This window comes from Drosophila mauritiana, unplaced genomic scaffold (genome assembly GCF_004382145.1).
Source record: "Drosophila mauritiana strain mau12 unplaced genomic scaffold, ASM438214v1 U_168, whole genome shotgun sequence".
NCBI lineage: Eukaryota > Metazoa > Arthropoda > Insecta > Diptera > Drosophilidae > Drosophila > Drosophila mauritiana.
This window is the reverse complement of record NW_022881298.1, coordinates 1-24,988: the sequence shown is the minus strand read 5'-3', so window position 1 is coordinate 24,988 and position 24,988 is coordinate 1. Positions and strand designations below refer to the sequence as shown.

General features: G+C 33.7%; 5 non-coding genes and 1 pseudogene across 5 annotated transcripts; all 6 read right to left on the bottom strand.

The window, feature by feature from the left end:
• Positions 1–2,102: 2,102 nt before the first annotated feature.
• On the bottom strand, positions 2,103–5,985 carry LOC117149157. Its single transcript, XR_004460080.1, has one exon. It is a non-coding gene; the product is annotated as a large subunit ribosomal RNA (ribosomal RNA).
• A 387-nt stretch (positions 5,986–6,372) lies between these two features.
• LOC117149159 lies at positions 6,373–6,550 on the bottom strand (annotated as a pseudogene).
• A 667-nt stretch (positions 6,551–7,217) lies between these two features.
• On the bottom strand, positions 7,218–9,210 carry LOC117149162. The gene has a single exon (XR_004460083.1). It is a non-coding gene; the product is annotated as a small subunit ribosomal RNA (ribosomal RNA).
• A 5,295-nt stretch (positions 9,211–14,505) lies between these two features.
• LOC117149158 lies at positions 14,506–18,390 on the bottom strand. The gene has a single exon (XR_004460081.1). It is a non-coding gene; the product is annotated as a large subunit ribosomal RNA (ribosomal RNA).
• A 394-nt stretch (positions 18,391–18,784) lies between these two features.
• On the bottom strand, positions 18,785–18,963 carry LOC117149155. Its single transcript, XR_004460078.1, has one exon. It is a non-coding gene; the product is annotated as a 5.8S ribosomal RNA (ribosomal RNA).
• Positions 18,964–19,647: 684 nt separating this feature from the next.
• Positions 19,648–21,642, bottom strand: LOC117149161. The gene has a single exon (XR_004460082.1). It is a non-coding gene; the product is annotated as a small subunit ribosomal RNA (ribosomal RNA).
• Positions 21,643–24,988: the final 3,346 nt, after the last annotated feature.

Genomic DNA, 24,988 nt, shown 5'->3' with positions numbered 1-24,988 from the left:
TACATTTATACATATAATAATTAATCATTTTCATATGTATATTATTTAATTTACTCATATTATTGCCAAAATCATATAAATACATAAGTTTTGAACAATATCAGAGGTCAGCAACGGTCTTTCCTCTATAATACTAAGATAATGTGGGAATATTTCATCATTTTTTCCTTATACATTTATACATATAATATTTAATCATTTTATATGTATATTATTTAATTTTCATATAATTGCCAAAATCATATAAATACATAAGTTTTGAACAATATCAGAGGTCGGCAACGGTCTTTCCTCTATAATACTAAGATAATATGGGAATATTTCAGCATTTTTTCCCTTATACATATAATAATTAATCATTTTCATATGTATATTATTTAATTTACTCGTATAATTGCCAAAATCCTATGAAGACATAAGAGAATACAATATGAGAGGTCGGCGCAACCATAATATAGTAGTTGATGACGAGGTGTTTGGCAACTTGATACAATTCTTTAAAAAGTCTTTATATTAATTATATGATAGGGACAATATCATATGCGTCACTAAATTGATGACGAGGTGTTTGGCAACGTGACACAAATCATTAAAGTCTTTATATTAATTATATGATAGAGACAATATCATATGCGTCACTAAATTGATGACGAGGTATTTGGCAACTTGATAGAATTCTTTAAAGTCTTTATATCAAAAATTATATGATAGGGACAATATCATATGCGTCACTAAATTGATGACGAGGTGTTTGGCAACTTGACACAATTCATTAAAGTCTTTATATTAATTATATGATAGAGACAATATCATATGCGTCACTAAATTGATGACGAGGTATTTGGCAACTTGATATAATTCTTTAAAGTCTTTATATCAAAATTATATGATAGGGACAATATCATATGCGTCACTAAATTGATGACGAGGTGTTTGGCAACTTGACACAATTCATTAAAGTCTTTATATTAATTATATGATAGGGACAATATCATATGCGTCACTAAAGATGACGAGGTATTTGGCAACTTGATACAATTCTTTAAAGTTTTTATATCAAAATTATATGATAGGGACAATATCATATGTCACTAAATTGATGACGAGGTGTTTGGCAACTTGACACAATTCATTAAAGTCTTTATATTAATTATATGATAGGGACAATATCATATGCGTCACTAAATTGATGACGAGGTATTTGGCAACTTGATACAATTCTTTAAAGTTTTTATATCAAAAATTATATGATAGGGACAATATCATATGCGTCACTAAATTGATGACGAGGTGTTTGGCAACTTGACACAATTCATTAAAGTCTTTATATTAATTATATGATAGAGACAATATCATATGCGTCACTAAATTGATGACGAGGTATTTGGCAACTTGATATAATTCTTTTAAAGTCTTTATATCAAAAATTATATGATAGGGACAATATCATATGCGTCACTAAATTGATGACGAGGTGTTTGGCAACTTGACACAATTCATTAAAGTCTTATATTAATTATATGATAGGGACAATATCATATGCGTCACTAAATTGATGACGAGGTATTTGGCAACTTGATACAATTCTTTAAAGTTTTTATATCAAAAATTATATGATAGGGACAATATCATATGCGTCACTAAATTGATGACGAGGTGTTTGGCAACTTGACACAATTCATTAAAGTCTTTATATTAATTATATGATAGGGACAATATCATATGCGTCACTAAATTGATGACGAGGTATTTGGCAACTTGACTTTACAATATCATATGCGTCACTAACGAGGTGTTTGGCAACTTGACACAATTCATTAAAGTCTTTATATTAATTATATGATAGGGACAATATCATATGCGTCACTAAATTGATGACGAGGTATTTGGCAACGTGATAGAATTCTTTAAAGTCTTTATATCAAAAATTATACGATAGGGACAATATCATATGCGTCACTAAATTGATGACGAGGTATTTGGCAACTTGATATAATTCTTTAAAGTCTTTATATCAAAAATTATATGATAGGGACAATATCATATGCGTCACTAAATTGATGACGAGGTTTTGTTTGGCTACAGGAAAAATCATTTATTTATCGAATCATCAAGCAAAGGATAAGCTTCAGTGGATCGCAGTATGGCAGCTGCTCAACCACTTACAACACCTTGCCTGTTACAAAAGTCGTTTACAATTGATTCTAGGCTTTGTCATTGTATTAAATAATGCTTTTATATGTAACTAGCGCGGCATCAGGTGATCGAAGATCCTCCTAATTTACTATGTTACAAATTACATTGGCATCACATCCATTGTCGTTTATAAAATAAATTATAAACTTTAAATGGTTTAGAAGCCATACAATGCAAATTGCCCCTTATTTATCATTGCAGTCCAGCACGGATACGACCTTAGAGGCGTTCAGGCATAATCCAACGGACGTAGCGTCATACCACTGTTCGCTCGAACAAGTATTGTGCCATTGGTCCGTACCTGCGGTTCCTCTCGTACTACGCAGGAATGCTGTCGCAACAACGTTTTGTCATTAGTAGGGTAAAACTAACCTGTCTCACGACGGTCTAAACCCAGCTCACGTTCCCTTGCATGGGTGAACAATCCAACGCTTGGTGAATTTTGCTTCACAATGATAGGAAGAGCCGACATCGAAGGATCAAAAAGCGACGTCGCTATGAACGCTTGGCCGCCACAAGCCAGTTATCCCTATGGTAACTTTTCTGACACCTCTTGTTAAAAACTCTTTAAACCAAAAGGATCGATAGGCCGAGCTTTTGCTGTCCCTGTGTGTACTGAACACCGAGATCAAGTCAGCATTTGCCCTTTTGCTCTATGTGTGGTTTCTGTCCGCACTGAGCTGGCCTTGGGACACCTCCGTTATTATTTGAGAGATGTACCGCCCCAGTCAAACTCCCTACCTGGCAATGTCCTTGAATTGGATCATACCTGAGTAATTGGAGTTATACCAAATTTTCAAATCAAAAATACATAAATGCATCGTTTTATTAAAGAATTTGTTTGCGATTATATAACAAACTCGTGATACTTTGATCAAGAAGCTTGCATCAAAACCCAATACCATAAGATATAATAAATATATCCGTATAATGGCTAGGAAATGATACACGTTCCATTTAATCAAGTAAGTAAGGAAACAATAAGAGTAGTGGTATTTCATTGACGATACCAAACCGAGGTCTAATATCTCCCACTTATTCTACACCTCTTATGTCTCCTTACACTGCCAGATTAGAGTCAAGCTCAAAAGGGTCTTCTTTCCCCGCTAATTATTCCAAGCCCGTTCCCTTGGCTGTGGTTTCGCTAGATAGTAGATAGTAGGAAAATCTTCCGCCTTTCCGTTTTAATTATGAATATTTTTGCCTTTGAACTTCTACTTTCCATTCATCCAGACTGGCATCAAAGTTTGTGGCTAGGGCCATCACAATGCTTTGTTTTAATTAGACAGTCGGATTCCCCAAGTCCGTGCCAGTTCTGAATTGATTGTTAATTGATAATCGTTATAATTGATAAGAACTAATTGGTTTAACCCAAATAGTATTCTTAAAAATTTTAGCAAGAAAGTTCCACAATTGGCTACGTAACTAAACTATCCGGGGAACAAGTAACTAACATAAATGCTAGAAACTCTATTTACCCAGAACGAGCACATAAACCATGTTATTGTTTCCCAATCAAGCCCGACTATCTCAATCTTCAGAGCCAATCCTTATCCCGAAGTTACGGATCTAATTTGCCGACTTCCCTTACCTACATTATTCTATCGACTAGAGACTCTTCACCTTGGAGACCAGCTGCGGATATTGGTACGGCCTGTTGAGAAGTTTGCGTGTCCCCACCATAAATTTTCAAAGGTCCGAGGAGAAAATATCGACACAACAGTATATGTCATGCTCTTCTAGCCCATCTACCATATCTCTCTGCGAAAGACTTCCATGGTAGTACGGCTATAAAACAGAAAAGAAAACTCTTCCGATATCTCTCGACGGCTTCTTTATGGTCGTTCCTGTTGCCAGGATGAGCACGAGGCCCATATTTAATAACAAACGGATACTCAACAGGTTACGGAATTGGAAACCGTATTCCCTTTCGTTCAAAATTATTCAAGTGTATTATATTCGCTTTGTTTATATAGTTAGGCATTTTTGTTTTACTTGAAAATTTTCGGCTTTCGCCTTGAACTTAGGACCGACTAACTCGTGATCAACCACTGTTCACACGAAACCCTTCTCCACTTCAGTCCTCCAAGGTCTCATTCGATTATTTGCTACTACCACCAAGATCTGTACCAATGGCAGCTCCATGCAGGCTTACGCCAAACACTTCTACGCATACCATTGTACCTTCCTACTCACTAAAGTTTCAAAATTTTATATCACAAGTAATATAAATCATCTACTTTAGCGGTAATGTATAGGTATACAACTTAAGCGCCATCCATTTTAAGGGCTAGTTGCTTCGGCAGGTGAGTTGTTACACACTCCTTAGCGGATTTCGACTTCCATGATCACCGTCCTGCTGTTTTAAGCAACCAACGCCTTTCATGGTATCTGCATGAGTTGTTAATTTGGGCACCGTAACATTACGTTTGGTTCATCCCACAGCGCCAGTTCTGCTTACCAAAAGTGGCCCACTGGGCACATTATATCATAACCTTGAACTTCATATCAAGAAAGTTAAGGTTCTTACCCATTTAAAGTTTGAGAATAGGTTAAGATCGTTTCGACCCTAAGGCCTCTAATCATTCGCTTTACCAGATAAGATTATTTTATATAATATTAAAATGCACCAGCTATCCTGAGGGAAACTTCGGAAGGAACCAGCTACTAGATGGTTCGATTGGTCTTTCGCCCCTATACTCAATTCTGACAATCGATTTGCACGTCAGAACTGTTTCGGTCTTCCATCAGGGTTTCCCCTGACTTCAACCTGATCAAGTATAGTTCACCATCTTTCGGGTCACAGCATATATGCTCAAGGTACGTTCCAGTTAGAGGCATAAATAATATAAATATACATTATACATAACTATATAGAACGCCCCGGGATTGTGTTAATTAGCTATAAATAGCTAAAAAACTAATCCCATTATTAGTCAAGTTAATTACGCTATTAGGTTTACATCCCAATAACTTGCACATATGTTAGACTCCTTGGTCCGTGTTTCAAGACGGGTCCCGAAGGTATCCTGAATCTTTCGCATTGTTAATCATACCAAGAGCATATAATACACAAAAATCAATGATAATTATGCCATTAATAATCCGAAAAATTAACGCTCTGTAATAATATAAATCTATCAGCACTTTATCAAATTAATAACATTTATTCTGTGTTAAAATGCAAGCAATTTAATTGGAATAAACTATAAGTTATATTTTATGATAAATTTGGGATATGCTAATAGATTACAATGTCCTTATATGGAAAAAATGCACATTATCTTAATAATATTATTTAAATATTACAATTTTAATGATGAATTTTCCATAACGGATATTCAGGTTCATCGGCTTAACTCTAAGCAGTTTCACGTACTGTTTAACTCTCTATTCAGAGTTCTTTTCAACTTTCCCTCACGGTACTTGTTTACTATCGGTCTCATGGTTATATTTAGTTTTAGATGGAGTTTACCACCCACTTAGTGCTGCACTATCAAGCAACACGACTCTTTGGAAACATCATCTAGTAATCATTAACGTTAATACGGGCCTGGCACCCTCTATGGGTAAATGGCCTCATTTAAGAAGGACTTAAATCATTAATTTCTCATACTAGAATATTGACGCTCCATACACTGCATCTCACATTTGCCATATAGACAAAGTGACTTAGTGCTGAACTGTTTTCTTTTCGCTCGCCGCTACTAAGAAAATCCTTGTTAGTTTCTTTTCCTCCCTAATTAATATGCTTAAATTCAGGGGGTAGTCCCATATGAGTTGAGGTTGTATATATAACTATTTTTGCCATAATTCTTTATATATAAATGATAAAACAATCAATTAAATTCGTTATAAATAGTTCCAATAGTTCTTGTAAGCAAAGTTATTTTTTATCCATTTAACGAACCAACGAAGAATAATAACAAACCAAGATTTTTCTTTTTCCGAATCATTATAAGAGACAATTCTAGATGAAAAATATTTCAATTTTTTATGCTAGACATTTTCAGTATTATTTGATTGAAAAAGAAAATATTTCTCTTCGTTTTTCACATTCAAATGTGAGATAATGTTTTTCATTTCTTTTTTATATTATGAATAAAATCATTATTTAATCCAATATATACCATATGCTTATAAAAAATTATAAACAACTTAATTAGCATAGTCTTACAACCCTCAACCATATGTAGTCCAAGCAGCACTATAAATTAATTAAGTACATAACAGCATGGACTGCCGATATGCGTTCAAAATGTCGATGTTCATGTGTCCTGCAGTTCACACGATGACGCACAGTTTGCTGCGTTCTTCATCGACCCATGAGCCGAGTGATCCACCGCTTAGAGTTTTATAATTCATTTTTATATATATCAATATTGTTTTTATTGAAAGAAATTAAAATACACCATTTACTGGCATATATCAATTCCTTCAATAAATTTATTTTATATACCTAAAAATAAATGTTGCGATATGTCTTAGTTTCATATAAGCATATGTATCATAAAAATCTGGTTATGGTTTGCTATTTTGGGTGACACATACTGCAAAATTTATATAAAAATAACCTGATGGATGACAGGTACAAACATTGTATATTTTAGGTTGTTGCATTAGCCAACGTATGCTCATAACATAGATGAACAATACATATTCGCACGCGTGTATATTATGGTCCATATACACACACACTTATTTGAATACCACATTCAAATTATTTTAATTTTAATTCGACTTCTACTTTCAATTTTGTTCAGTTTCTTCGATTTCCATTTTCGAGAATTTGTTTTTATAGGAAACGCCATTGTTGTAGTAGGTACTGCCACAAATACGCACAACAACATTAATAATGTTAAAGTCTTTTTATGAGGTTGCCAAGCCCCACATATAAATAAAGCCATCTTCATTTTATTTGACTTTAACTTTTGATTCCGTGGAATCATTTGTAATATTTTTATTTTGGGTAATTGTATTTATTTTATTATAACAAGTTTATTAACGATAAGGTATTATCAATATGATCCTTCCGCAGGTTCACCTACGGAAACCTTGTTACGACTTTTACTTCCTCTAAATAATCAAGTTCGGTCAACTTTTGCGAAACAACCGTAACACGCAAGGCGTCACAGTGATCACGTCCGGAGACCTCACTAAATAATTCAATCGGTAGTAGCGACGGGCGGTGTGTACAAAGGGCAGGGACGTAATCAATGCGAGTTAATGACTCACACTTACTGGGAATTCCAAGTTCATGTGAACAGTTTCAGTTCACAATCCCAAGCATGAAAGTGGTTCAGCGGTTTACCCGGACCTCTCGGTCTAGGAAATACACGTTGATACTTTCATTGTAGCGCGCGTGCAGCCCAGGACATCTAAGGGCATCACAGACCTGTTATTGCTCAATCTCATTATTGCTAGACGCAATTTGTCCATTTAAGAAGCTAGTGTCCTTATAATGGGACAAACCAACAGGTACGGCTCCACTTACATAAACACATTCAAACACAATAAACATTTTACTGCCACCATGAATGAAGGCTACATAAGCTTCAGCACCATAATCCTGAAGATATCTATTTAATATATTTGAGTCTCGTTCGTTATCGGAATTAACCAGACAAATCACTCCACGAACTAAGAACGGCCATGCACCACCACCCATAGATTCGAGAAAGAGCTATCAATCTGTCTTACACACTTATGTTCGGACCTGGTAAGTTTTCCCGTGTTGAGTCAAATTAAGCCGCAGGCTCCACTCCTGGTGGTGCCCTTCCGTCAATTCCTTTAAGTTTCAGCTTTGCAACCATACTTCCCCCGGAGCCCAAAAGCTTTGGTTTCCCGGGAAGCGACTGAGAGAGCCATAAAAGTAGCTACACCCAATTGCTAGCTGGCATCGTTTATGGTTAGAACTAGGGCGGTATCTGATCGCCTTCGAACCTCTAACTTTCGTTCTTGATTAATGAAAACATCTTTGGCAAATGCTTTCGCTTAAGTTAGTCTTACGACGGTCCAAGAATTTCACCTCTCGCGTCGTAATACTAATGCCCCCAAACTGCTTCTATTAATCATTACCTCTTGATCTGAAAACCAATGAAAGCAGAACAGAGGTCTTATTTCATTATCCCATGCACAGAATATTCAGGCATTTGAAGCCTGCTTTAAGCACTCTAATTTGTTCAAAGTAATAGTACCGGCCCACAATAACACTCGTTTAAGAGCATAGTGCAGGTTTTTAAATAGGAGGAACATATGAAAAAATACAAGTATTTAATCACATATAAGAACTCCACCGGTAATACGCTTACATACATAAAGGTATAGTACTAACCACAATTGTAAGTTGTACTACCCGTATGAAGCACAAGTTCAACTACGAACGTTTTAACCGCAACAACTTTAATATACGCTATTGGAGCTGGAATTACCGCGGCTGCTGGCACCAGACTTGCCCTCCAATTGGTCCTTGTTAAAGGATTTAAAGTGTACTCATTCAATTACAGGGCCTCGGATATGAGTCCTGTATTGTTATTTTTCGTCACTACCTCCCGAGCTGGGAGTGGGGTAATTTACGCGCCTGCTGCCTTCCTTAGATGTGGTAGCCGTTTCTCAGGCTCCCTCTCCGGAATCGAACCCTGATTCCCCGTTACCCGTTGCAACCATGGTAGTCCTAGATACTACCATCAAAAGTTGATAGGGCAGACATTTGAAAGATCTGTCGTCGGTACAAGACCATACGATCTGCATGTTATCTAGAGTTCAACCAATATAACGATCTTGCGATCGCTTGGTTTTAGCCTAATAAAAGCACATGTCCCATAAGGTTCATGTTTTAATTGCATGTATTAGCTCTAGAATTACCACAGTTATCCAAGTAACTGTTAACGATCTAAGGAACCATAACTGATATAATGAGCCTTTTGCGGTTTCACTTTTAATTCGTGTGTACTTAGACATGCATGGCTTAATCTTTGAGACAAGCATATAACTACTGGCAGGATCAACCAGAATAATGTTTTTCCTTCATATTCCATTCATATATTTTGAATCGAAATAAGCAATATAATAGATATATAGATATATAGATTTTTCACTTTATATAATTCCATGATTTTTATTATATTGAATAAAATTCAATATTTCGCCTTTGGGTAAAATTTTAAATATATAAGTAAAAAAATCCATTCGATTACGGCCATTTTTATATAGCATTCGTAATCCATATTTCATTTTTAATTTATACTTGTTTTACCAATATAACAAGAATTTCATCTAATTATTGTAATATATATATTTCTATAATTTTATCTTTTTATACATACATATTTCATTATAAAATATCATTTTATTTCCAACATACATAATTATTGTATCCACACATGTACAATTTTTGTTTAACCAATATAAATATTAAGTTAAATCATTTGCATTTTGAAGATAAATTTAAAATTTATCTCTTTTCATATATATCTCTGGTAATATATAACATAAAACCAAGCGCATATGATAATATTTCCACATTTAATATATAATTTTATATTTCTTTCATAAGAATCCATATTTGTATTATACCGTAACGATATAATAATCCAACTATACGGCAGGTAATAAATTAATATTTGCCTGCCTCCAAAAATTAACGATAATATATGGAAACGATTTGTTATTCTATATATAATAGAAACTTGACTTTTGTTTCAACGATATTATCTATAAAGCGTATATTCCTATTATCCGCGGAGCCAAGTCCCGTGTTCTATAGAACTGAGAAACAAATTTGTACGGATAATAATATACTTTATTGTATGTAACCAATATAAACATAATCCGAAATAAATATTTCGAATAATGCGGGAGGTCGGCAACCACTGCCTACCTATAGTAGTTTTTGAACCCGCTGTCCTCAAAGCGGGTATTTTCAATTCCGTTTGCCACCCAACATACGGGCTATTCTCTTATATATTAAGAGATTATAGGAACATTTCATTTTTTTTCCATTATTCATATATAATATGATTATTTTTTCCCTTATACATATAATAATTAATCATTTTCATATGTATATTATTTAATTTACTCATATTATTGCCAAAATCATATGAATACATAAGTTTTGAACAATATGAGAGGTCGGCAACCACTGCCTACCTATAGTAGTTTTTGAACCCTCTGTCGTAATTCCGGTCGTTTACACTACTATACCCTCTCACTATAATGGCTTTTCTCTATAATACTAAGAGAATGTGGGATATTTTCAGCATTTTTTCCCTTATACATATAATAATTAATCATTTTCATATGTATATTATTTAATTTACTCATATTATTGCCAAAATCATATGAATACATAAGTTTTGAACAATATGAGAGGTCGGCAACCACTGCCTACCTATAGTAGTTTTTGAACCCTCTGTCGTAATTCCGGTCGTTTACACTACTATACCCTCTCACTATAATGGCTTTTCTCTATAATACTAAGAGAATGTGGGATATTTTCAGCATTTTTTCCCTTATACATATAATAATTAATCATTTTCATATGTATATTATTTAATTTACTCATATTATTGCCAAAATCATATGAATACATAAGTTTTGAACAATATGAGAGGTCGGCAACCACTGCCTACCTATAGTAGTTTTTGAACCCTCTGTCGTAATTCCGGTCGTTTACACTACTATACCCTCTCACTATAATGGCTTTTCTCTATAATACTAAGAGAATGTGGGATATTTTCAGAATTTTTTCCCTTATACATATAATAATTAATCATTTTCATATGTATATTATTTAATTTACTCATATTATTGCCAAAATCATATGAATACATAAGTTTTGAACAATATGAGAGGTCGGCAACCACTGCCTACCTATAGTAGTTTTTGAACCCTCTGTCGTAATTCCGGTCGTTTACACTACTATACCCTCTCACTATAATGGCTTTTCTCTATTATACTAAGAGAATGTGGGATATTTTCAGCATTTTTTCCCTTATACATATAATAATTAATAATTTTCATATGTATATTATTTAATTTTACTCATATAATTGCCAAAATCATATGAATACATAAGTTTTGAACAATATGAGAGGTCGGCAACCACTGCCTACCTATAGTAGTTTTTGAACCCTCTGTCGTAATTCCGGTCGTTTACACTACTATACCCTCTCACTATAATGGCTTTTCTCTATAATACTAAGAGAATGTGGGAATATTTCAGCATTTTTTCCCCTATACATATAATAATTAATAATTTTCATATGTATATTATTTAATTTACTCATATAATTGCCAAAATCATATGAATACATAAGTTTTGAACAATATGAGAGGTCGGCAACCACTGCCTACCTATAGTAGTTTTTTGAACCCTCTGTCGTAATTCCGGTCGTTTACACTACTATACCCTCTCACTATAATGGCTTTTCTCTATAATACTAAGAGAATGTGGGAATATTTCAGCATTTTTTCCCCTATACATATAATAATTAATAATTTTCATATGTATATTATTTAATTTACTCATATAATTGCCAAAATCATATAAATACATAAGTTTTGAACAATATCAGAGGTCAGCAACGGTCTTTCCTCTATAATACTAAGATAATATGGGAATATTTTCAGCATTTTTTTCCCTTATACATTTATACATATAATAATTAATCATTTTCATATGTATATTATTTAATTTACTCATATTATTGCCAAAATCATATAAATACATAAGTTTTGAACAATATCAGAGGTCAGCAACGGTCTTTCCTCTATAATACTAAGATAATGTGGGAATATTTCATCATTTTTTCCTTTATACATTTATACATATAATATTTAATCATTTTATATGTATATTATTTAATTTACTCATATAATTGCCAAAATCATATAAATACATAAGTTTTGAACAATATCAGAGGTCGGCAACGGTCTTTCCTCTATAATACTAAGATAATATGGGAATATTTCAGCATTTTTTCCCTTATACATATAATATTAATCATTTTCATATGTATATTATTTAATTTACTCGTATAATTGCCAAAATCCTATGAAGACATAAGAGAATACAATATGAGAGGTCGGCGCAACCATAATATAGTAGTTGATGACGAGGTGTTTGGCAACTTGATACAATTCTTTAAAAAGTCTTTATATTAATTATATGATAGGGACAATATCATATGCGTCACTAAATTGATGACGAGGTGTTTGGCAACGTGACACAAATCATTAAAGTCTTTATATTAATTATATGATAGAGACAATATCATATGCGTCACTAAATTGATGACGAGGTATTTGGCAACTTGATAGAATTCTTTAAAGTCTTTATATCAAAAATTATATGATAGGGACAATATCATATGCGTCACTAAATTGATGACGAGGTGTTTGGCAACTTGACACAATTCATTAAAGTCTTTATATTAATTATATGATAGAGACAATATCATATGCGTCACTAAATTGATGACGAGGTATTGGCAACTTGATATAATTCTTTAAAGTCTTTATATCAAATATTATATGATAGGGACAATATCATATGCGTCACTAAATTGATGACGAGGTGTTTGGCAACTTGACACAATTCATTAAAGTCTTTATATTAATTATATGATAGGGACAATATCATATGCGTCACTAAATTGATGACGAGGTATTTGGCAACTTGATACAATTCTTTAAAGTTTTTATATCAAAAATTATATGATAGGGACAATATCATATGCGTCACTAAATTGATGACGAGGTGTTTGGCAACTTGACACAATTCATTAAAGTCTTTATATTAATTATATGATAGGGACAATATCATATGCGTCACTAAATTGATGACGAGGTATTTGGCAACTTGATACAATTCTTTAAAGTTTTTATATCAAAAATTATATGATAGGGACAATATCATATGCGTCACTAAATTGATGACGAGGTGTTTGGCAACTTGACACAATTCATTAAAGTCTTTATATTAATTATATGATAGAGACAATATCATATGCGTCACTAAATTGATGACGAGGTATTTGGCAACTTGATATAATTCTTTAAGTCTTTATATCAAAAATTATATGATAGGGACAATATCATATGCGTCACTAAATTGATGACGAGGTGTTTGGCAACTTGACACAATTCATTAAAGTCTTTATATTAATTATATGATAGGGACAATATCATATGCGTCACTAAATTGATGACGAGGTATTTGGCAACTTGATATAATTCTTTAAAGTCTTTATATCAAAAATTATATGATAGGGACAATATCATATGCGTCACTAAATTGATGACGAGGTGTTTGGCAACTTGACACAATTCATTAAAGTCTTTATATTAATTATATGATAGAGACAATATCATATGCGTCACTAAATTGATGACGAGGTATTTGGCAACTTGATACAATTCTTTAAAGTTTTTATATCAAAATTATATGATAGGGACAATATCATATGCGTCACTAAATTGATGACGAAGGTGTTTTGGCAAACGTTGACAACAATTCATTAAAGTCTTTATATTAATTATATGATAGAGACAATATCATATGCGTCACTAAATTGATGACGAGGTATTTGGCAACTTGATACAATTCTTTTAAAGTCTTTATATCAAAAATTAATTTATGATAGGGACAATATCATTATGCGTCACTAAATTGATGACGAAGGTGTTTCTGTACAACATTGAACTACAATTCATTAAAGGTCTTTATTATTAAATTATATGATAGAGGACAATATCATATGCGTCACTAAATTGATGAACGAGGTATTTGGCAACTTGATACAATTCTTTAAAGTTTTTATATCAAAAATTATATGATAGGGACAATATCATATGCGTCACTAAATTGATGACGAGGTGTTTGGCAACTTGACACAATTCATTAAAGTCTTTATATTAATTATATGATATAGAGAACAATATCAATAATGCGTCACTAAATTGATGACGAGGTATTTGGCAATCTTGATATAATTCTTTAAAGTTTTCATATCAAAAAATTTATATGATAGGGACAATATCATATGCGTCACTAAATTGATGACGATGGTATTTGGCAACTAAGTGACTACAATTTTAATTAAGTCTTTTACTATCTTATAAATTTATATCCGTATATCAGCGACAATATCATATGCGTCACTAAATTGATGACGAGGTATTTGGCAACTTGATATAATTCTTTAAAGTCTTTATATCAAAAATTATATGATAGGGACAATATCATATGCGTCACTAAATTGATGACGAGGTGTTTGTTTGGCTACAGGAAAAATCATTTATTTATCGAATCATCAAGCAAAGGATAAGCTTCAGTGGATCGCAGTATGGCAGCTGCTCAACCACTTACAACACCTTGCCTGTTACAAAAGTCGTTTACAATTGATTCTAGGCTTTGTCATTGTATTAAATAATGCTTTTATATGTAACTAGCGCGGCATCAGGTGATCGAAGATCCTCCTAATTTACTATGTTACAAATTACATTGGCATCACATCCATTGTCGTTTATAAAATAAATTATAAACTTTAAATGGTTTAGAAGCCATACAATGCAAATTGCCCCTTATTTATCATTGCAGTCCAGCACGGATACGACCTTAGAGGCGTTCAGGCATAATCAACGGACGTAGCGTCATACCACTGTTCGCTCGAACAAGTATTGTGCCATTGGTCCGTACCTGCGGTTCCTCTCGTACTACGCAGGAATGCTGTCGCAACAACGTTTTGTCATTAGTAGGGTAAAACTAACCTGTCTCACGACGGTCTAAACCCAGCTCACGTTCCCTTGCATGGGTGAACAATCCAACGCTTGGTGAATTTTGCTTCACAATGATAGGAAGAGCCGACATCGAAGGATCAAAAAGCGACGTCGCTATGAACGCTTGGCCGCCACAAGCCAGTTATCCCTATGGTAACTTTTCTGACACCTCTTGTTAAAAACTCTTTAAACCAAAAGGATCGATAGGCCGAGCTTTTGCTGTCCCTGTGTGTACTGAACACCGAGATCAAGTCAGCATTTGCCCTTTTGCTCTATGTGTGGTTTCTGTCCGCACTGAGCTGGCCTTGGGACACCTCCGTTATTATTTGAGAGATGTACCGCCCCAGTCAAACTCCCTACCTGGCAATGTCCTTGAATTGGATCATACCTGAGTAATTGGAGTTATACCAAATTTTCAAATCAAAAATACATAAATGCATCGTTTTATTAAAGAATTTGTTTGCGATTATATAACAAACTCGTGATACTTTGATCAAGAAGCTTGCATCAAAACCCAATACCATAAGATATAATAAATATATCCGTATAATGGCTAGGAAATGATACACGTTCCATTTAATCAAGTAAGTAAGGAAACAATAAGAGTAGTGGTATTTCATTGACGATACCAAACCGAGGTCTAATATCTCCACTTATTCTACACCTCTTATGTCTCCTTACACTGCCAGATTAGAGTCAAGCTCAAAAGGGTCTTCTTTCCCCGCTAATTATTCCAAGCCCGTTCCCTTGGCTGTGGTTTCGCTAGATAGTAGATAGGGACAGTAGGAAAATCTTCATGGCCTTTCCGTTTTAATATCGAATATTTTTGCCTTTGAACTTCTACTTTCCATTCATCAGGACCTAACACAAGGGTTCACCTAGGGCCATCACAATGCTTTGTTTTAATTAGACAGTCGGATTCCCCAAGTCCGTGCCAGTTCTGAATTGATTGTTAATTGATAATCGTTATAATTGATAAGAACTAATTGGTTTAACCCAAATAGTATTCTTAAAAATTTTAGCAAGAAAGTTCCACAATTGGCTACGTAACTAAACTATCCGGGGAACAAGTAACTAACAAAATGCTAGAAACTCTATTTACCCAGAACGAGCACATAAACCATGTTATTGTTTCCCAATCAAGCCCGACTATCTCAATCTTCAGAGCCAATCCTTATCCCGAAGTTACGGATCTAATTTGCCGACTTCCCTTACCTACATTATTCTATCGACTAGAGACTCTTCACCTTGGAGACCAGCTGCGGATATTGGTACGGCCTGTTGAGAAGTTTGCGTGTCCCACCATAAATTTTCAAGGTCCGAGGAGAAAATATCGACAAACAGTATATGTCATGCTCTTCTAGCCCATCTACCATATCTCTCTGCGAAAGACTTCCATGGTAGTACGGCTATAAAACAGAAAAGAAAACTCTTCCGATATCTCTCGACGGCTTCTTTATGGTCGTTCCTGTTGCCAGGATGAGCACGAGGCCCATATTTAATAACAAACGGATACTCAACAGGTTACGGAATTGGAACCGTATTCCCTTTCGTTCAAAATTATTCAAGTGTATTATATTCGCTTTGTTTATATAGTTAGGCATTTTTGTTTTACTTGAAAATTTTCGGCTTTCGCCTTGAACTTAGGACCGACTAACTCGTGATCAACCACTGTTCACACGAAACCCTTCTCCACTTCAGTCCTCAAGGTCTCATTCGATTATTTGCTACTACCACCAAGATCTGTACCAATGGCAGCTCCATGCAGGCTTACGCCAAACACTTCTACGCATACCATTGTACCTTCCTACTCACTAAAGTTTCAAAATTTATATCACAAGTAATATAAATCATCTACTTTAGCGGTAATGTATAGGTATACAACTTAAGCGCCATCCATTTTAAGGGCTAGTTGCTTCGGCAGGTGAGTTGTTACACACTCCTTAGCGGATTTCGACTTCCATGATCACCGTCCTGCTGTTTTAAGCAACCAACGCCTTTCATGGTATCTGCATGAGTTGTTAATTTGGGCACCGTAACATTACGTTTGGTTCATCCCACAGCGCCAGTTCTGCTTACCAAAAGTGGCCCACTGGGCACATTATATCATAACCTTGAACTTCATATCAAGAAAAGTTAAGGTTCTTACCCATTTAAAGTTTGAGAATAGGTTAAGATCGTTTCGACCCTAAGGCCTCTAATCATTCGCTTTACCAGATAAGATTATTTTATATAATATTAAAATGCACCAGCTATCCTGAGGGAAACTTCGGAAGGAACCAGCTACTAGATGGTTCGATTGGTCTTTCGCCCCTATACTCAATTCTGACAATCGATTTGCACGTCAGAACTGTTTCGGTCTTCCATCAGGGTTTCCCCTGACTTCAACCTGATCAAGTATAGTTCACCATCTTTCGGGTCACAGCATATATGCTCAAGGTACGTTCCAGTTAGAGGCATAAATAATATAAATATACATATACATAACTATATAGAACGCCCCGGGATTGTGTTAATTAGCTATAAATAGCTAAAAAACTAATCCCATTATTAGTCAAGTTAATTACGCTATTAGGTTTACATCCCAATAACTTGCACATATGTTAGACTCCTTGGTCCGTGTTTCAAGACGGGTCCCGAAGGTATCCTGAATCTTTCGCATTGTTAATCATACAAGAGCATATAATAAACACAAAAATCAATGATAATTATGCCATTATATAATTCCGAAAAATTAACGCTCTGTAATAATATAAATCTATCAGCACTTTATCAAATTAATAACATTTATTCTGTGTTAAAATGCAAGCAATTTAATTGGAATAAACTATAAGTTATATTTTATGATAAATTTGGGATATGCTAATAGATTACAATGTCCTTATATGGAAAAAATGCACATTATTCTTAATAATATTATTTAAATATTACAATTTTAATGATGAATTTTCCATAACGGATATTCAGGTTCATCGGGCTTAACCTCTAAGCAGTTTCACGTACTGTTTAACTCTCTATTCAGAGTTCTTTTCAACTTTCCCTCACGGTACTTGTTTACTATCGGTCTCATGGTTATATTTAGTTTTAGATGGAGTTTACCCCACTTAGTGCTGCACTATCAAGCAACACGACTCTTTGGAAACATCATCTAGTAATCATTAACGTTATACGGGCCTGGCACCCTCTATGGGTAAATGGCCTCATTTAAGAAGGACTTAAATCATTAATTTCTCATACTAGAATATTGACGCTCCATACACTGCATCTCACATTTGCCATATAGACAAAGTGACTTAGTGCTGAACTGTTTTCTTTTCGCTCGCCGCTACTAAGAAAATCCTTGTTAGTTTCTTTTCCTCCCCTAATTAATATGCTTAAATTCAGGGGGTAGTCCCATATGAGTTGAGGTTGTATATATAACTATTTTTTGCCATAATTCTTTATATATAAATGATAAAACAATCAATTAAATTCGTTATAAATAGTTCCAATAGTTCTTGTAAGCAAAGTTATTTTTTATCCATTTAACGAACCAACGAAGAATAATAACAAAACCAAGATTTTTCTTTTTCCGAATCATTAATAAGAGACAATTCTAGATGAAAAATATTTCAATTTTTTATGCTAGACATTTCTCAGTATTATTTGATTGAAAAAGAAAATATTTCTCTTCGTTTTTCACATTCAAATGTGAGATAATGTTTTTCATTTCTTTTTTAATATTATGAATAAAATCATTATTTAATCCAATAATATACCATATGCTTATAAAAAATTTATAAACAACTTAATTAGCATAGTCTTACAACCCTCAACCATATGTAGTCCAAGCAGCACTATAAAATTAATTAAAGTACATAACAGCATGGACTGCGATATGCGTTCAAAATGTCGATGTTCATGTGTCCTGCAGTTCACACGATGACGCACAGTTTGCTGCGTTCTTCATCGACCCATGAGCCGAGTGATCCACCGCTTAGAGTTTTATAATTCATTTTTATATAATATCAATATTGTTTTTATTGAAAGAAATTAAAAATACACCATTTTACTGGCATATATCAATTCCTTCAATAAATTTATTTTTATACCTAAAAATAAATGTTGCGATATGTCTTAGTTTCATATAAGCATTATGTATCATAAAAATCTGGTTATGGTTTGCTATTTTGGGTGACACATACTGCAAAATTTATATAAAACATTAACCTGATGGATGACAGGTACAAACATTGTATATTTTAGGTTGTTGCATTAGCCAACGTATGCTCATAACATAGATGAACAATACATATTCGCAACGCGTGTATATTATGGTCCATATACACACACACTTATTTTGAATACCACATTCAAAATTATTTTAATTTTAATTCGACTTCTACTTTCAAATTTGTTCAGTTTTTCGATTTCCATTTTCGAGAATTTGTTTTTATAGGAAACGCCATTGTTGTAGTAGGTACTGCCACAAATACGCACAACAACATTAATAATGTTAAAGTCTTTTTATGAGGTTGCCAAGCCCCACATATAAAATAAAAGCCATCTTCATTTTATTTTGACTTTAACTTTTGATTCCGTGGAATCATTTTGTAATATTTTTATTTTGGTAAATTGTATTTATTTGTATTATAACAAATGTTTATTAACGATAAGGATATTATACAATAATGATCCTTCCGCAGGTTCACCTACGGAAACCTTGTTACGACTTTTACTTCCTCTAAATAATCAAGTTCGGTCAACTTTTGCGAAACAACCGTAACACGCAAGGCGTCACAGTGATCACGTCCGGAGACCTCACTAAATAATTCAATCGGTAGTAGCGACGGGCGGTGTGTACAAAGGGCAGGGACGTAATCAATGCGAGTTAATGACTCACACTTACTGGGAATTCCAAGTTCATGTGAACAGTTTCAGTTCACAATCCCAAGCATGAAAGTGGTTCAGCGGTTTACCCGGACCTCTCGGTCTAGGAAATACACGTTGATACTTTCATTGTAGCGCGCGTGCAGCCCAGGACATCTAAGGGCATCACAGACCTGTTATTGCTCAATCTCATTATTGCTAGACGCAATTTGTCCATTTAAGAAGCTAGTGTCCTTATAATGGGACAAACCAACAGGTACGGCTCCACTTACATAAACACATTCAAACACAATAAACATTTTACTGCCACCATGAATGAAGGCTACATAAGCTTCAGCACCATAATCCTGAAGATATCTATTTAATATATTTGAGTCTCGTTCGTTATCGGAATTAACCAGACAAATCACTCCACGAACTAAGAACGGCCATGCACCACCACCCATAGATTCGAGAAAGAGCTATCAATCTGTCTTACACACTTATGTTCGGACCTGGTAAGTTTTCCCGTGTTGAGTCAAATTAAGCCGCAGGCTCCACTCCTGGTGGTGCCCTTCCGTCAATTCCTTTAAGTTTCAGCTTTGCAACCATACTTCCCCCGGAGCCCAAAAGCTTTGGTTTCCCGGGAAGCGACTGAGAGAGCCATAAAAGTAGCTACACCCAATTGCTAGCTGGCATCGTTTATGGTTAGAACTAGGGCGGTATCTGATCGCCTTCGAACCTCTAACTTTCGTTCTTGATTAATGAAAACATCTTTGGCAAATGCTTTCGCTTAAGTTAGTCTTACGACGGTCCAAGAATTTCACCTCTCGCGTCGTAATACTAATGCCCCCAAACTGCTTCTATTAATCATTACCTCTTGATCTGAAAACCAATGAAAGCAGAACAGAGGTCTTATTTCATTATCCCATGCACAGAATATTCAGGCATTTGAAGCCTGCTTTAAGCACTCTAATTTGTTCAAAGTAATAGTACCGGCCCACAATAACACTCGTTTAAGAGCACTAGTGCAGGTTTTTAAATAGGAGGAACATATGAAAAAATACAAGTATTTAATCACATATAAGAACTCCACCGGTAATACGCTTACATACATAAAGGTATAGTACTAACCACAATTGTAAGTTGTACTACCCGTATGAAGCACAAGTTCAACTACGAACGTTTTAACCGCAACAACTTTAATATACGCTATTGGAGCTGGAATTACCGCGGCTGCTGGCACCAGACTTGCCCTCCAATTGGTCCTTGTTAAAGGATTTAAAGTGTACTCATTCCAATTACAGGGCCTCGGATATGAGTCCTGTATTGTTATTTTTCGTCACTACCTCCCCGAGCTGGGAGTGGGTAATTTACGCGCCTGCTGCCTTCCTTAGATGTGGTAGCCGTTTCTCAGGCTCCCTCTCCGGAATCGAACCCTGATTCCCCGTTACCCGTTGCAACCATGGTAGTCCTAGATACTACCATCAAAAGTTGATAGGGCAGACATTTGAAAGATCTGTCGTCGGTACAAGACCATACGATCTGCATGTTATCTAGAGTTCAACCAATATAACGATCTTGCGATCGCTTGGTTTTAGCCTAATAAAAGCACATGTCCCATAAGGTTCATGTTTTAATTGCATGTATTAGCTCTAGAATTACCACAGTTATCCAAGTAACTGTTAACGATCTAAGGAACCATAACTGATATAATGAGCCTTTTGCGGTTTCACTTTTAATTCGTGTGTACTTAGACATGCATGGCTTAATCTTTGAGACAAGCATATAACTACTGGCAGGATCAACCAGAATAATGTTTTTCCTTCATATTCCATTCATATATTTTGAATCGAAATAAGCAATATAATAGATATATAGATATATAGATTTTTCACTTTATATAATTCCATGATTTTTATTATATTGAATAAAATTCAATATTTCGCCTTTGGGTAAAATTTTAAATATATAAGTAAAAAAATCCATTCGATTACGGCCATTTTTATATAGCATTCGTAATCCATATTTTCATTTTTAATTTATACTTGTTTTACCAATATAACAAGAATTTCATCTAATTATTGTAATATATATTTCTATAATTTTATCTTTTATACATACATATTTCATTATAAAATATCATTTTATTTCCAACATACATAATTATTGTATCCACACATGTACAATTTTTGTTTAACCAAATATAATATTAAGTTAAATCATTTGCATTTTGAAGATAAATTTAAAATTTATCTCTTTTCATATATATCTCTGGTAATATATAACATAAAACCAAGCGCATATGATAATATTTCCACATTTAATATATAATTTTATATTTCTTTCATAAGAATCCATATTTGTATTATACCGTAACGATATAATAATCCAACTATACGGCAGGTAATAAATTAATATTTGCCTGCCTCCAAAAATTAACGATAATATGGAAACGATTTGTTATTCTATATATAGAAACTTGACTTTTGTTTCAACGATATTATCTATAAAGCGTATATTCCTATTATCCGCGGAGCCAAGTCCCGTGTTCTATAGAACTGAGAAACAAATTTGTACGGATAATAATATACTTTATTGTATGTAACCAATATAAACATAATCCGAAATAAATATTTCGAATAATGCGGGAGGTCGGCAACCACTGCCTACCTATAGTAGTTTTTGAACCCGCTGTCCTCAAGCGGGTATTTTCAATTCCGTTTGCCACCAACATACGGGCTATTCTTATATATTAAGAGATTATAGGAACATTTCATTTTTTTTCCATTATTCATATATAATATGATTATTTTTCCCTTATACATATAATAATTAATCATTTTCATATGTATATTATTTAATTTACTCATATTATTGCCAAAATCATATGTGGTCGCAGCCTATAGTAGTTTTTGAACCCTCTGTCGTAATTCCGGTCGTGGCTTTTCTCTATAATACTAAGAGAATGTGGGATATTTTCAGGGCAAAATCATATGAATGAAGAGAGGTCGGCAGCTACCTATAGTAGTTTTTGAATCTGTCGTAATTCCGGTCGTTTACACTACTATACCCTCTCACTATAATGGCTTTTCTCTATAATACTAAGAGAATGTGGGATATTTCAGCATTTTTTGTATATTATTTAATTTACTCATATTATTGCCAAAATCATATGAATACATAAGTTTTGAACAATATGAGAGGTCGGCAACCACTGCCTACCTATAGTAGTTTTTGAACCCTCTGTCGTAATTCCGGTCGTTTACACTACTATACCCTCTCACTATAATGGCTTTTCTCTATAATACTAAGAGAATGTGGGATATTTCAGCATTTTTTCCCTTATACATATAATAATTAATCATTTTCATATGTATATTATTTAATTTACTCATATTATTGCCAAAATCATATGAATACATAAGTTTTGAACAATATGAGAGGTCGGCAACCACTGCCTACCTATAGTAGTTTTTGAACCCTCTGTCGTAATTCCGGTCGTTTACACTACTATACCCTCTCACTATAATGGCTTTTCTCTATAATACTAAGAGAATGTGGGATATTTTCAGCATTTTTTCCCTTATACATATAATAATTAATCATTTTCATATGTATATTATTTAATTTACTCATATTATTGCCAAAATCATATGAATACATAAGTTTTGAACAATATGAGAGGTCGGCAACCACTGCCTACCTATAGTTTTTTGAACCCTCTGTCGTAATTCCGGTCGTTTACACTACTATACCCTCTCACTATAATGGCTTTTCTCTATATACTAAGAGAATGTGGGATATTTTCAGCATTTTTTCCCTTATACATATAATAATTAATAATTTTCATATGTATATTATTTAATTTACTCATATAATTGCCAAAATCATATGAATACATAAGTTTTGAACAATATGAGAGGTCGGCAACCACTGCCTACCTATAGTAGTTTTTGAACCCTCTGTCGTAATTCCGGTCGTTTACACTACTATACCTCTCACTATAATGGCTTTTCTCTATAATACTAAGAGAATGTGGGAATATTTCAGCATTTTTTCCCCTATACATATAATAATTAATAATTTCATATGTATATTATTTAATTTACTCATATAATTGCCAAAATCATATGAATACATAAGTTTTGAACAATATGAGAGGTCGGCAACCACTGCCTACCTATAGTAGTTTTTGAACCCTCTGTCGTAATTCCGGTCGTTTACACTACTATACCCTCTCACTATAATGGCTTTTCTATATAATACTAAGAGAATGTGGAATATTTCAGCATTTTTTCCCTATACATATAATAATTAATAATTTTCATATGTATATTATTTAATTTACTCATATAATTGCCAAAATCATATAAATACATAAGTTTTGAACAATATCAGAGGTCAGCAACGGTCTTTCCTCTATAATACTAAGATAATATGGGAATATTTTCAGCATTTTTTCCCTTATACATTTATACATATAATAATTAATCATTTTCATATGTATATTATTTAATTTACTCATATTATTGCCAAAATCATATAAATACATAAGTTTTGAACAATATCAGAGGTCAGCAACGGTCTTTCCTCTATAATACTAAGATAATGTGGGAATATTTCATCATTTTTTCCTTTATACATTTATACATATAATATTTAATCATTTTATATGTATATTATTTAATTTACTCATATAATTGCCAAAATCATATAAATACATAAGTTTTGAACAATATCAGAGGTCGGCGGTCGGCTATGGGGGAATATTTCAGCATTTTTTCCCTTATACATATAATAATTAATCATTTTCATATGTATATTATTTAATTTACTCGTATAATTGCCAAAATCCTATGAAGACATAAGAGAATACAATATGAGAGGTCGGCGCAACCATAATATAGTAGTTGATGACGAGGTGTTTGGCAACTTGATACAATTCTTTAAAAAGTCTTTATATTAATTATATGATAGGGACAATATCATATGCGTCACTAAATTGATGACGAGGTGTTTGGCAACGTGACACAAATCATTAAAGTCTTTATATTAATTATATGATAGAGACAATATCATATGCGTCACTAAATTGATGACGAGGTATTGGCAACTTGATAGAATTCTTTAAAGTCTTTATATCAAAAATTATATGATA